The sequence below is a fragment of the Muntiacus reevesi genome, chromosome X (assembly GCF_963930625.1).
Source record: "Muntiacus reevesi chromosome X, mMunRee1.1, whole genome shotgun sequence".
Classification (NCBI taxonomy): domain Eukaryota; kingdom Metazoa; phylum Chordata; class Mammalia; order Artiodactyla; family Cervidae; genus Muntiacus; species Muntiacus reevesi.
The window spans coordinates 107,891,453-107,902,223 of record NC_089271.1 but is presented as its reverse complement, the minus strand read 5'-3'; positions in this window follow the sequence as shown (position 1 = coordinate 107,902,223).

Below are 10,771 nucleotides of genomic sequence, written 5' to 3'. Positions count from 1 at the left end.
AATCTCCTGCATTGGAAGCATATTCTTTACCACTGTCCACCTGGGAAGCACCACAATTCATCCCTTTGGAGCTATGCAATAGATGAGTATTTTAGAAGAATTATATAGCTTGTTATTATACAGATAAATATATCTATATTTTTCTATAATTTCCCTCTTTGGTGAGAGAATTAGATAATAGTATGTTAACTACATACTGTGATGACTATCAACAAAAATTTTAAAAAAAAGCCAAACATTCTCAAAGCAGGTTTTAGTTTGATCTCGATGTAGTCTCTTCTTTTTATTTATTATTTTATTAATTTTTGGTCTCTTCTTTTTATGTTTTGCTTTATATTGTTTACCTTAAATGATTTCCTTCACTCATATGGATTTAACTTCCTTACTATATACTTCAGTAACTTCTGTTCTGAATTTTCTTCTGATGTCTTTGGCCATATTTTTCAGCTACTAGCTGGATATCTCCACCTGAATGACACAGTGGCAGTTAAAACATGGTGGGACTGGAAGCACATTATCTTCTCCCATACAAATGTATGTTCCTTCTTGTATTTACCATTACTTGTATTTACCATTACTTGTGTTAAGCCAGTTAATGTCTCCACAATTTATACTCCATGTCCCAAGATAGATAAATAGAAGTCATCCTTAGTTACTTACTCTCTCTAACCTCCCATTGTCAATATCTTATCAATCCCATTCTCATAACTCAAACAAACCCTCTCTAATACATCCACAATGCTTTAGTACATGTTCTACTGGAAACTTTTGAAATATTAACCTATCATAGTAATGATTTACCCACAAGAGAACAACAGTGCCATTGGAAAAAGACATTCATGCAATTACTGATTCTGGTAATTGACTATAATATAATCTGAATAATGAGGAATCTGAGGATATAAGTGGAGTGACAGATAACAAAATGTTGTAGATTCGGTGTATTACAGATCCTAGTGGCCAAAGAATTTTTTAGACTTTATTCTTTCCAATAACCACAACTCTTCCACAATTCCCATTTCCAAAAGCTAGGAGGTTACAGTTAAGGAATAGGACTGTGAAAGAGTTGTGGTTATTGGAAAGAATAAAGTCTTAGGACATGGCCATGGGAATGACTGGGCTTCTCAGGTGGTTGTGTGGAGAAGATCCTGTAGAGTTTGAAATGGCAACCCACTCCAGTATTCTTTCCTGGAAAATTCCATGGACAGAGGAGCCTGGAGGTCTACAGTCCATAGGGCTGCAAAAAGCCAGGCACAACTGAGCAACTGAACATACACACATGGGAATGATTAAGTAAGGGGATGGAAAACAAGTTCACTGGAGTACAGGAAAAGGAAGTGAAAGGACAGGTTGGACCATCGTTGTTTTATTGAAATTTCCCATAATTAAGACCAGAGTTGTGTGTGAGAGAGTGACAGCCAGCCAAGGGTCTGTAAATGCCTGCAACAAGGAAGAGGGACAATGGGGTCTGTGCTGTGAAAAGATGAAATATTTTGCAAATAGAGGCACTTATGTTGATAGTGATCATTTCCACGGTGTCCAGAGTATGAGTTTCAGTAGTAGAGGGGAGATGGGAGAAATGGTCAGAAAATAGGATGTAGAATACCTTCCAGAGTCCAGGAAATGAGGAATGGGTGACTCAGAACACTTGGCTTCTTTTCGTAACTGTCATTAAAATATAGAAAAACCAGGAAGATATGTATTTTTTTTCTTTTTCATTCTGGTAAAAAACATATAACATTTAAACTCAAATTTTTAAGTGTACAGTGCACTCTTGCTAAATACATGTACACTGTTGTACAGCAGACCTCTAGAAATTGTTCATCTTGGTGCAGAACTCAATACCCATTGCAAAGCAACTCCCAAAAAGCCTGGCAACCACCATTCTACCATCTGCTTCTCTGAGTCTGACTGCATTGGGTAACTTATATAGATGGAATCACCCAGTATTTCTCCTTCTGTGACTGGTTTATTTCACTTACAATGGCCTCAAGTTTCAATCGCTGCATAGCATATGACAGGATTTCCTTTCCTTTCAAAGCTGAATAATATTCCTTTGTATGCATATCTCATACTTTCTTTATCCATACACCTGTCATTGGACATTTAGGTTATTTCCACTTATTGTCTGTTGTGAATAACACTGTCATTGGACAATAAGGTTATTTCCACTTATTGCCTGTTGTGAATAACGCTGCAATAAACATGAGATTGCTTGTATCCATTCTAGATCCTGATTTTATTTCCTTTAATAGATACCTAGAAATGAGATTGGTGGATAATATAGCTGTACAAATTTTTAATTTTCTGAAGAAACTTCACACCACTTTTTCTACTGGCCATGCCAATTCACATCCCCACTGTCAAAGCAGGAGAGTTCCCTTTCTCTGCACCCTCTTGGCAGAACTTACTGTTGTTTGTCTTTTTGATGATAGCCATTCTGATGTGAAGACAGGAGGAGAAGGGAATGACAGAGGATGAGATGGTTGGATGGCATCACCAACTCAATGGACATGAGTTCGAGCAAGCTCTGAGAGATGGTGATGGACAGGAAAGCCTGGCGTGCTGCAGTCCATGGGGTCTCAAAGAGTCAGAACAGACTGAGCAACTGAAAAACAACAGTGACAACCCCTCATCATATGTAGGATTTGTAAATATTTCTCCATTTCTGTAGGTTGCCTTTTCACTTTGTTTTTTTAAATTGAAATATAGTTGACTTATTATACTTTATTACAGTATGCAGCAAAATGATTCTGTTTTTTGTAGATTATACTCCATTTAAATTTATTGCAAAACAATGGCTATATTTCCCTGTGCTGTGCAATATATCCTTGTTGCTGATCGATTTTACACATACTAGCTTGTATGTGTTAATCCCATACTGCTATCTTGCCCTTCCCCCAAACCACTGATTAACACTAGTTTGTCCTCTGTATTTGTGGGTATGCTTCTTCTTTGCTACATTCACTAGTTTGTTGTATTTCTAGAGTCCAAGTACAAATGATATTACACAGTACTTGTCTTTCTTTTTCTTAATTTGACTTATTTCACTAAGGATAATTCCTCACAAGTCCATCCATGTTGCTGAAAATAGCAATTTTTCATTCTTTTTGTGGCTGAGTGATATCATATTGTGGGTGTGTGTGTGTGTGTCTGTGTGTGTGTATGTGCTTCTGTGTATACAACACTGCTCCTTTATCCATTTATCCATTGATGAGCATTTGGTTTGCTTCCATATCTTGGCTATTATGTTTGCTAGTGGAATTTTTCCTCTCTTATGAATTCTTACCTCTTTTCTATTTGGAGAAGATCCTCTAACATTTATTTCAGGAATGGTTTATTTTTTATGAACTCTTACAATTTGTGCTTGTTGGAGAAGTTCTTTATCTCTCTTTCAATTCTTAGTGATAATGTTACTGGTAGATATTCTAGGTTATAAGTATCTCTCTTTCAGCACTTTAAACATCAATATATCATGCCACTCCCTTCTGGCCTGCAGTTTCTACACAAAACTCAGCAGATAGCCTTAAGGGGGTCACCTTTTATGGATTCTGTGTTTTCCCTTGCTGCCTTTAGAATCATCTCTTGATTTCTAACTCCTGCCATTTTAATTATACTATATCTTAATGTGAGTTTTGGTTCATCTTGCTTGGTACACTGTGTGCTTTGTGTTCATGGATGTGTTTCCTTCTTCTTGTTCGGGAAGTATTCAGCCGTAATTTCGTCAAATACATTTTACCATCTTCTCTCTCTTATGTCCTTCTGAGATGCCTATAATATGAATACTGATATGCTTAATGTTATCCATAGGTCTCTTAAATTATTCTCATTTTTCTATTTTTGGTTTTTCTTTTAGCTATTCTAACTGGTAATTTCCATTATTATGCATTCTTGTGTATTATCCTGTCTGCTGTTTACTCATGTGTGTTCTTCATATCAGTTGCTGTATTCTTCAGCTTGGTCTGGTTCTTTTTTCTATTTTCTAGTTCCTTGTTAGAATTTTCATGGTGCTTCACTATTTTTTTTCTAGTTCAGTTAGCATTATTATTACTAAGTCTTCTAACTCTTTACCTAGGAAATTATTTATCTCTGTTTTTTTGTTTGTTTTGTTTGTTTGTTTGTTTGTTTTTTGGTCAGAGGTTTTCTCTCAGCCTTTCAATGGAGATCAGTCCTACTGTCTTCCCATTTTTCTCAGTTCAGTTCAGCCGCTCAGTCATGTCCAATGCTTTGCACCCCCATGACTGCAGCATGCCAGGCCTCCCTTTCCATCACCAACTCCCAGAGTTTACTCAGACTCATGTCCTTTGAATCGGTGATGGCATCCAACAATCTCATCCTCTGTTGTCCTATTCTCCTCCTGCCTTCAGTCTTTCCCAGCATCAGGGTGTTTTCAAATGAGTCAGTTCTTTGCATCAGGTGGCCAAAATACTTGAGTTTCAACTTCAGCATGAATACTTCCCATTTTTCTCTGCCTCTGTGAATTTAAGTGCATCAATTATCTATTATGGTCTTGAAGGGGTGTCCTTATGGGGTAGCATGACTGTACAACCTGTGTGGTACTTAGAGGTGGGACTGGATTTGATGGACCACAAGTCACATCTTTCCTCAGGGTGTACCATCACCTATTGCCTTGGGAGATGATTGGTGGTACTAGAACTGAAGCTAGATGTGAGGCACAGACTTCGTCTATTCTGTGGCCTTCTCAAACCTATTGGGGGAAGGGTGGGGACTCTAGTTTTTGGAACAGAGACCTTGATTTTCAGGCCAGATCTGGCTGTGTTCTCTCTAAGTGTGTGCCCTCCTCTCTCTCAGCACTGCAACCCTTGCCACAGAGGGACAAGAGGGACCTGTGCACATTGAAAAAAAAAGGAGTGAGACTACAGGCTGGCTGCTGACAGAGGTCCAGGCTACCTCCAATGTGCCACCTGTGCCAGCACCAGCAGTAGTGTCTCCCACCCTGCTTAAACATAGCTTCTGGCCTGAGACCCCTTGGTCCCTCACAGTTGATCAGTTCCCCCAGCCTCTGCCACCCCTGCCCTGTTGAAGAGAAGTACTATTGGGCAGATGAGGCCCTCATGGGCTCTGGGTACATACTGAGTCATCTGCTGTGACAGTCTGGCCTCCTGATCAGAGATCAGGACTTCTCCTGATGAGCTGCCTATGTAAGTGCCCTCCATGAGCATGGCCACAGCTTTCCCACCCAGATGCCACCCTGGACACCTCTGCTTCCCACATCCCAGCTCTCTGTCTCATCATGGCAGCCCTGCTGCAGTGCAGAGCAGCCACACGAAGTAAGCAGGACATGTGTAGGGATGGGTAGTTGTGGAGAAAACAGGCAGCCACAAGTGCGGTCTCAATGTATCCTCTTTACCCCTGCCTTGGGTGCAAGCCCCTGAGCATGTTCTCCTCAAGGGGGGAGTCCAGGCTTCCCACAGCCCTCCTGTTAGTCCACATGGCCCTGCAACCAGCTAAGCATGCTTGTCTTCCCTGTGTCAGACCCCAGAACTGGCGTGTCCAATATATGGCTCAAATCACTCACACCCCAGGCAGATCTCCACCAGTGTGATCTCCCTTATATTCTGAGTCCTTTCCCAGGAACACAGGTCAAGACTTGAATGCTCCTTTTCCCTTCCTACCATATTGCTTGTGATCTTTCTTAGAGCCTTGGTTTATGAGTCTTTCTGCAATTTTCCAGTTAGTTTCATGAGATAATTGTTCCACACGTTAATGTGTTTTTCTTAAAAAGATTTATCTTTTATTTTAGGGATAATTGCATTATAAAATGTTGTTGTTTTCTGTCAAGCATCAACATGAATCAGCCATAGGTATACATATGTCCCCTCCTTCTTGAACCTCCCTTCCATGTCCCTCCAGCTCTCACCCCTCTGTTTTGATACAGAGCCTCTGTTTGAGTTCCCTGATACAGATAGCAAATTCCCATTGGCTATGTATTTTATACATGATAATGTAACTTTCCATGTTACTCTCTCCATACATCTCACCCTCTTCTTCCTTCTCCCTGTGTCCATAAGTCTTCTCTATGTCTGTTTCTCTGTTGCTGCCTTAGAAATAATTTCATCAGTATGATTTTTATAGATTCCATATATATGCATTAGTTAATGATATTTATTTTTCTCACTTCACTCTGTATAATAGATTTACCTCATCACAACTGACTCAAATGTGTTCCTTTTTCTGTCTGAATAATATTCCATTTTGTATATGTACCACACTTCTTTATCCATTCATCTGTTGATGGACATATAGGTAGGTTCCATGTTCTAGCTATTGTAAATAATGTCACAATGAACATTGGGATACATGTGTATTTTTTCAATTTTGGTTTCCTCAGGGTATATGCTTAATAGTGGGATTGCTGGGTCATATGGTGGTTTTATTCCTAGTTTTTTAAGGAATCTCCATAATACTATCTTCCATAGTGGCTGTATCAATTTACATCCCCACCAACAGTGCAAGAGTGTTCCCTTTTCTTCACACCCTTTCCATTTATTGTTTGTAGACTTTTTGATGATGGCTATTCTCGCTGATGTGAGTTGATATCACATTGTAGTTTTGATTTGCATTTCTCTAATAATGAGTGATGTTGAGCATCTTTTCATGTGTTTGTTAGTTTGTATGTCTTCTTTGGAGAAATGTCTCTTTAGGTCTTTTCCCCACTTTTGGTTGGGTTGTTTGCTTTTCTGGAATTGGGTTTTATGAGCTGCTTGTATATTTTGGAAATTAATCCTTTGTCAGTTTTTTAAATTTTCTTTTATTTTCTCCTATCCTGAAGATTTTCTTTTCACCTTGTTTATAGTTTCCTTTGCTGTACAAAACTTTTAAGTTTAACAAGGTCCCACTTGTTTACTTTTTTTTTTAATTTCTCTTACTCTAGGAGGTGGGTCATAGAGGATCTTGCATTGATTTATGTCATCAAGTGTTCTGCCTATGTTTTCTTCTAAGAGTTTTATAATTTCTGGTCTTACATTTAGGTCTTTAATCCATTTTGTGGTTATCTTTGTGTATAGTGTTAGAAAGTGTTTTAATTTCATTCTTTTACATGTAGCTGTCCAGTTTTCCCAGCACCACTTATGGAAGAGGCTGTCTTTGCCCTATTGTATATTATTGACTCCTTTGCCAAAAAAAAAAAAAAAAAATTACCCATAAGTGTGTGGATTTATTTCTGGTCTTTCTATCTTGTTCCATTGGTCTGTATGTCTGTTTTTGTGCCAGTAGCATAGTGTCTTGATGACTGCAGCTTTGTAGTATAATCTGAAGTCAGGAAGGTTGATTCATTCAGCTCCATTCTTTCTCAAGACTGCTTTGGTTATTCAGAGTCTTGTGTCTCCATATGAATTGTGAAACTTTTTGTTCTAGTTCTGTGAAAAATGCCATTGGTAATTTGAAAGGGATTGCATTAAATCTATAGACCATGTTTGGTAGTATAGTCAATTTCACAATACTGATTCTTCCTACCCAGGAACATGGACTATCTCTCCATCTGTTTATGTCGTCTTTCATTTCTTTCATCAGTATTTTACCATTTTCTGTATGCAGTTCTTTTGTCTCCTTACAGATATGTTTTTTTCCCTAGATATTTTAATCTTTTTGTTGCAGTAGTAACGTGATTGATTCCTTAATATCTCTTTATGAATTTTCATTGCTACTATATAGGAATGCAAGTGATTGCTGTGTATTGATTTTGTATCCTGTGACTTTGCTAAATTCACTGATTAGCTCTAGTAATTTTCTGATAGTATTTTTAGAGTTTCTATGTATACTATCATGTCATCTGTAAACAGTGATAGCTTTACTTCTTTTACCATCTGGATTCCTTGTATTTCTTTTTCTTCTCTGATTGCTATAGCTAGGACTTTGAAAACTTGTTGAATAACAGTGGTGACAGTGGACACCCATGTCTTGTTCCTGATCTTAGGCGGAATGCTTTCAGTTTTTCACCATTGAAAATAATCTTTGCTATAGGCTTATCATATATGGCCTTTACTAGGATTCTTCTACGCCTATTTTTTGAAGAGTTTTAATCATAAATGGGTGCTGAGTTTTGTCAAAGGCTTTTTTCTGCATCTATTGAGAAGATCATATGGTTTTTATCTTTCAATTTGTTAATGTTGTGTATCACGTTGATTGATTTCTGTATATTGAAGAATCCTTGCATCCCAGGAATTAACCGAAATCGATCATGATGTATGAGCTTTTTGATGTGTTGCTGAATTCTGTTTGCTAAAATTTCATTGAGAATTTTTGCATCTATGTTCATCGGTAATATTGGCCTGTAGTTTTCTGCTTTTGTGTTGTCTTTGTCTGGTTTTGGTATCAGGTTGATGGTGGCCTCATAGAGTGGGTTTGGAAGTGTTTCTTCTTCTGCAATATTTTGAAAGTGTTCTAGAAGAAAAGGATTAGCTAATCTCTAAATGTTTGATAGAATTCAGCTGTGAAGCCATCTGGTCCTGGGTTTTTGTTTTTTGGGAGATTTTTTTTTTTAATCACAGTTTCCATTTAAGTGCTTGTAACTGGGTTGATCATAATTTCTTTTTCTTCCTCGTTCAGTCTCAGATGATTGAACTTTTCTAAGAATCTGTCCATTTCTTCTAGGTTATTCATTTTATTGCCATATAGTCACTCATAATAGTGTCTTATAATACTTTGTATTTCTGCAATGTCTGTTGTAATCTCTCCTTTTTCATTTACATTTTTTATTTGATTTTAATCTCTTTTTTCTTGATGAGTGTGGCTAAAGTTTTGTGAATTTTATCTTCTCAAAGAAAAAGTTTTTAGTTTTATTAATCTTTGCCATTGTTTCTTTCTTTATTTTTTATTTATTTCTCCTCTTATACTTATTGTTTCTTTTCTTATGCCAATTTTGGGGGTCTTTTGTTCTTATTTTTCCAGTCATTTTAGGTATAATATTTAGCTATCTATTTAATTTTTTTCTTGTTTCTTGAGGTAGGATTGCATTGCTATAAACTTCACTCTTAGAGCTCCTCTTGCTGCATCCCATAGGTTTTGAATTGTCGTGCTTTCATTGTTATTTGTTTCTAGGAATGTTTTTATTTACCTTTTGATTTCTTCAGTAACCTGTTCATTATTTAGAAACATATTGTTTAATATCCAAGATTTTGTAATTTTTTACAGTTTTTTTTTTCCTTCTGGTAATTGATGTCTAGTCTCACAGTGTTGTGGTCAGAAAAGATGCTTGATGTGATTACCATTTTCTTAAATTTACTGAGGTTTGATTTGCAACCCAAGATGTGATGTAACCTGGAGAATACTCCATGTACACTTGAGAATAAGGTGCAACCTACTGCATTTGGATGGAACATCCTGAAGATATCAGTGAGATCCATCTCATCTAATGTATCATTTAAAACTTGTGTTTCCTTATGAATTTTCTCTTTTGATGATTGGCCCATTGCTGTGAGTGGGGTGTTAAAGTCTCCTACTACTATTGTGTTACTGTCAATTTCTCCTTTTATGTCTGTTAGTCTCTTTTTATGTAATGAGGTGCTCATATGTTGGATCCATAGATATTTACAATTGTTATGTCTTCCTCTTGGATTGATCCCTTGATCATTATGTAGTGTCCTTCCTTATCTCTTGTAATCTTCCTTATTTTAAGGTCTATTTTTTCTGATATGAGGATTGCTACTCCAGGTTTCTTTTGCTTCCCCTTTTCATAGAATATATTCTTCCATCCTCTCACTTTCAGTCTATAGTGTCTTGAGGTCTGAAATGGGCTTCTTGTAGACAGCATGTATATGGGTCAATTTTGTATCTATTCAGCCAGTCTGGGTCTTTTGGTTGGAATATTTAATCCATTTTCACTTAAAGTAATTATTGATATATATGTTCCTATTGCCATTTTATTAATTGTTTGGGGTTTGTTTTTGTAGATTTTTTTCTTCTCCTATATTTCCTGGCTATATAAGTCTCTTTAACATTTGTTATAAGCTGGTTTGGTGGTACTGAATTCTCTTAACTTTTGTTTGTCTGTAAAGTTTTTTATTTTGCCACCAATTTTGAATGAGATCCTTGCAGGGTAGAGTAATCTTGGTTGTAGATTTTTCGCTTTCAGGACTTTAAAAATATCCTGGCATTCCTTTTGGGCCTGCAGAGTTTCTGTTGAAAGATCAGCTTCTAAACATATGGGGTTCCCCTTGTATGTTACTTGTTGCTTTTCCCTTGCTGGTTTTAATATTCTTTCTTTGTGTTTAGTCTTTGTTAGTTTGATTAGTGGGTGTCTTGGCATGTTTCTCCTTAGGTTTATCCTGTATGGGATTCTTTACACCTCTTGAATTTGACTGATTATTACCTTTCCCGTGTTGGGGAAATTTTCAACTATAATTTCTTCAAAATTTTTCTCATACCCTTTCTTTTTCTCTTCTTCTTCTGGAAACCCTATAATTTTAATGTTGGTGCATTTAACATTGTTCCAGAGGTCTCTGAGACTATCCTCAGTTCTTTTCATTCTTTTTACTTTATTCTGCTCTTCAGCAGTTATTTTCACCATTTTATCTTCCAGCTCAATGATCCATTCTTATGGTTGAGATATTCTGCTATTGATTCCTTCTAGGGTATTTTTAACTTCAGTAATTGTGTTGTTTGTATGATTCTTTAATTCTTCTAGGTCTTGGTTAATTGATTCTTCCATTATCTCCATTTTATTTTCAAGGTTTTGGATCATCTTCACTATCATTATTCTGAAGTCTTTTTCAGGTAGTTTGCCTATTTCCTCTTCACTTATTTGGACTTG